Here is a 5000-nt window from a genome sequence, read left to right on the forward strand (position 1 = left end):
ACCCCCTTCCCCCCTGCCTCTGGATCTCTGCAGGTAGTGATCTGAGTAAGCCTCTGTTTAGGGCGATCATTAGTAGTGTCACGTGATATAGCGTCACCATGGCAGGGGATAAACACACACACAGACTACACACACACACACACACACAGTACACAAACACACACAAACACACACACACAGAGTACACAAACACACACACACACAGAGTACACACACACACACACACACACACACACACAAACAAACACACACCGCACGCACGCGCGCAGGCACACACACACACACACACAGAGTATACACAGAGTATACACACACACACCACACACACACACACACACACACACACACACACACACACACACACACACACACACACATGCTGGAGTTATAATTATTTTGTTGTCAGGTTACGTGCTCTGTCATTATCATCTGTGAGGGGAGCAAAAAAAAGAAAAAAGAAAAAAAAAAGGATCGGATCAGTACTACTGGTGTTTGTATCTCAAATCAACTGTTCTCATAGACCGGATCGATTTATTGATTTTTATTTGTTTGTTTGTTTGTTTGTTTTGCTGGGGAGGGGGTGGGGGGGTGGGGGTGGGGGAAGGGGAGCGTGTTAGGATGGGGAAGGGGGGGGGGGGGGAGGGGAGGGGGGTTACCACTCTCCTTCTCTCTCTCCCCTCTCTCTCTCTCCCCCCTCTCTCTCCCTCCTCTCTCCCCTCTCTCTCTCCCCCTCTCTCTCCCTCCTCCCTCTCTTCCCTCTCTCTCCCCTCTCTCTATCTCCCCTCTCTCTCTCCCCTCTCTCTATCTCCCCTCTCTCTCTCCCATCTCTCTATCTCCCCCCTCTCTCTCCCCCCTGTCCCCCCCTCTCTCTCCCCCTCTCTCTCTCCTCTCTCTCTCTCGCCCCTCTCTCTCTCTCCCCTCTCTCTCTCCTCCTCTCTCCCACTCTCTCTCTCTCCCCTCTCTCTCTCTCTCCTCTCTCTCCCCTCTCTCTCCCCTCTCTCTCTCTCCCCCTCTCTCTCTCCTCTCTCTCCCCCCTCTCTCTCCCCTCTCTCTCTCTCTCCTCTCTCCCTCTCTCTCTCCCTCTCTCTCTCTCCCCTCTCTCCCCCTCTCTCTCTCTCCCCTCTCTCTCCCTCTCTCTCTCTCCCCCCCTCTCTCCCCCCTCTCTCTCTCCCCCCTCTCTCCCCCCTCTCTCTCTCCCCTCTCTCCCCCCTCTCTCTCCCCCCCTCTCTCCCCCTCTCTCCTCTCTCTCTCCCCCTCTCTCTCTCCCCCTCTCTCCCCCCTCTTTCTCTCCCCCCTCTCTCTCTCCCCTCTCTCCCCTATCTCTCTCCCCCCCCCCTCTCTCTCTCCCCTCTCTCCTCTCTCTCTCTCTCCTCTCTCCCCTCTCTCTCTCTCTCCCCTCTCTCCCCCCTCCCTTTCTCTCTCCCCTCTCTCTCTCTCCCCCCTCTCTCCCCCCCTCCCTCTCTCTCCCCCTCCCTCTCTCCCCTCCCTCTCTCTCTCCCCTCTCTCTCCCCCCCTCTCTCTCTGTCTCTGTCTCTCTCCCCCCCCCTCTCTCTCACTCTCTTTTCTCCCCCCCCCCCCCTTCCCGCACATGATGTGTCCATTTGTCCACATCCCAATTACTCATCTCCTTAGTTACAATCTTTTATGTCCCTCACATCTGTATTTTAGGTTTTATCTTTACTTGTGTGTGTGTGTGTGTGCGTGTGCGTGTGTGTGTGTGTGTGTACTGTGTGTGTGTGTGTGTGCGTGTGTGTGTGTGTGTGTGTGTGTGCGTGTGTGTATGTGAGCATGTGTGTGTGTGTGTGTGTGCGCGCGCGCGCGCGCGCGTGCGTGTGTAGGGTGTTACTCACTTCCGTTTCGTACATATGTGTCTCTCATTGTCACACTGTGTTCGACTTGTACATTATACACGTATTTAGCATAACAACATTTATATGCGTATGTGTGTATGTGTGTGTGTGTCTCTTAGAACAACGGCAGATGTGTAAGTCGGCCAAACTGCTAATATCTTCACCGTTGGAAAATAAAGATTCATTCATTCATTCATTCTCTCTCTCTCTCTCTCTCGCGCGCGCGCGCCGTTATCTCAGTAGTGTTCAAATCTCACTCTCGCCCTTACTCCAAAGTTTGGACTCGGGCTACAAAACCAAGCTGGGCGTCTTGCCACTCCGATGAGACGATAAACCTAGGTCCCATATGCGGCACGAACCGGGCGCACTGACATAGACCCCATGGCAACGAGAGGGCTGCCCTCTGGGCAAAATTACGCAGAAGAAAACGGCTGCGTTAGGTACACACATATTACCCTATACACGTTGGCACTATATATATATATATATATATATATATATATATATATATATATATATATATATATATATATGATAGTCAGTCGTGTCCGACTATGACCATCAGAACAGCAGAGGAGGCAACTGCTGTCCCGACTATTTGGGCTAGAATTTGATTATAGTGCGAGAGTGTCTTGCCCCAAGTTACATCCCCCACTCTCTCGGCCAAGAGGGGTTTTAGGACAGTCGGCGTTGGGGATGGTTCCTCCCAAAGGCCAACTAGCCCACAAGGCTGCAAGCACTAAGAGCCAGTGCAATTTTGCCTCCTGGTTGGAGAGTCATAGTCCTTCACAAAAGACTAAGCTGTAAATGGTTGGCACTGCTCCCATCTAAACTGTCTTTCTCATGTCACTGTGACTCAGGTCTTCTCTCTCTCGTCGATTTTCTTCTCTTGCTTTTTCAAATCAAATCAAATCAAATCAAATAAAAAAAACCACTTCATTAATCCACATGGAAATTAAGTTGTGCAATCACAGGCTCGTTCTAAAACACCAGCATAGAATTATCAAGCGCAACACAAAAAGAGATTAAACACCTAGTCAAATAAGAATTCCCAATAGCTGACGATAGACTAAACCTCCCCTCCCCTCCCCCACTCCCCCCCCCCCCCCCCCCCCCCCCCCCCCACACACACACACACTCATGTTCAGACAATATGGTATTGCACAACAATATTTACAAAAGAAAACATCCAACAAATAAATAAAAGGCATATATTACTAAAATGACATGCGCACACACACACCCACACACACACGCACGCACGCACGCAACACACACACACACACACACGCACAAGCACACGTTAAGACCATAAGGTATTGTACAACAATACATTTCTAAAAACATCTCATTCCTTTTTTTTCTCTGTATTGTATTGTATTGTATTGTATTGTATTGAATTACATTGCACTGCGCTGCACTGTACTGCAATGTATTGTAATGGATTGGATTGGACTGAATTGTCTTCAATCTTCAATTTGGTAGGTCAGCCGTCATCGTTGACCTGTGTGCGCAGAGGCGTAAGATAAAAACAAAATAAAAAACAGGTCTATTCGGGACAACAAAAGGACATAAGAGGGTCTAAAGCAACCTCAGCACCACAACCCTACCCCCCCCCCCCCCCCCCCCCCCCCGCACCCCCCCCCCCCCCGAGTTCAGCTCCGGGGCAGCCGTTTCACGAGAAGAAGAAGGAGGAGAAGAGGAAGAAGAAGCAGAAAGAGAAGAAAAAGAAAAAGGAGGAGGAGGAGGAGAAGAAGAAGAGGAAGAAGGAGGAGGAGAAGAAGGAGGAGGAGGAGAAGAAGAAGAAGGAGAAGAAGAAGAAGAAGAAGAAAAAGGAGGAGGAGAAGAAGAAGGAGGAGGAGAAGAGGAAGAAAAAGGAGGAGGAAGAGAAGAAGAAGGAGGAGGAGAAGAAGAAGAAAAAAAAGAAGGAGGAGGAGAAGAAGAAGAATAAGGGGGAGAAGAAGAAGACGAAGAAGAAGGAGAAGGAGAAGAAGAAAAAGAAAAAGAAAACCAGAAAAAGCAGAAGAAGAAGAAGAAGGAATAGCAGAAGAAAGAAGAACAACAAAAACAGAAGAAAAAAAAAACAAGAACAAGAAGAAGAACAACAACAACAACAACAACGAAAGCAGAAGAAGAAGAAGGAACAGCAGAGGAAAGAAAGAAAGAAAGAAAGAAAAAGAAGAAGAAGAAAGAAGAAGGCCGCGCTATGTCGACGAACCAGCAATTAATCAGTCGAGGCTTCACAAGCATGCAGTTTTGCATCCTCTTCACACAGATAAAAATCTAACACCACAGGGCTACTAAACCACACAATGGGGAAGAAGAGATAGCGATCCGTCGAATCGTCTGGAGTGTGGCGGAGGACGTGGGGGGTTCGGGGGGGTTGGGGGGGGTGGGAGAGAGGGGTAGGGGGCGGTGTGGGGGGTGGGGTGTGGGGGGTGGGCGGAGAGGAGGGGGTATAGAAGGGACAGGAGGGTACGGGGAGGAGGGATGTGAACGGAGGAGAATGATGGGGTGTTGGAGGGGTGGAGGGGTGGGGTGGGGTGGGGGGGGGTGGGGCGTGGAGGGTGTGTGTGTGTGTGTGTGTGTGTGTGTGTGTGTGTGTGTGTGTGTGTGTGTGTGTGTGTGTATGTGTGTGTGTGTGTGTGTGTGTGTGTGTGTGTGTGTGTGTGTGTGTGTGTGTGTGTTGTCTTCAGTTTAACGTCTTTCCACTTGAAGTGATATTTGACGAAAAAAAAAAAAAAGACAAAAAAAGAGAAGAAAACCTAGGGGGTAGGGGTTGTGGGAGGGGTAGGGGGGGGGTAAAAGTGTGTGTATGTGTGGAGGGTGAATAGGGAGAGACAACGCTAGGGAAAATGGAAACGTTATATAAACGCCAACATCGAAACAACTATAACAAATGTCCTATAGGACTACGCAGCAATCCTTCTGCAATAACAAATAACATATTGGAATTGTTAATAACACATTCCAAAGAACTTTTGGTGAGGTCTGACAAAAAAAAAAAAAACATTTTAGATTCTGACATTCGAATATTACGTGGTGTGTATGTGTGTATGTGTGTGTGTGTGTGTGTGTGTGTGTGTGTGTGTGTGTGTGTGTTTTAACTACTAAACAGAAATACCATTAAATAAAATGACTAACGTACTT

At 48.9% G+C, this 5000-nt stretch overlaps 1 protein-coding gene across 1 annotated transcript in view; it reads right to left on the reverse strand.

Moving 5' to 3' along the window:
- Window positions 1-5000, reverse strand: part of LOC143289419 (uncharacterized) — a 200720-nt gene that overhangs the window by 195292 nt on the left and 428 nt on the right. The gene's annotated exons all lie outside the window — the stretch shown is intronic.

This window comes from Babylonia areolata, chromosome 14, assembly GCF_041734735.1.
Source record: "Babylonia areolata isolate BAREFJ2019XMU chromosome 14, ASM4173473v1, whole genome shotgun sequence".
In the NCBI taxonomy this organism is placed as follows: Eukaryota; Metazoa; Mollusca; class Gastropoda; order Neogastropoda; family Buccinidae; genus Babylonia; species Babylonia areolata.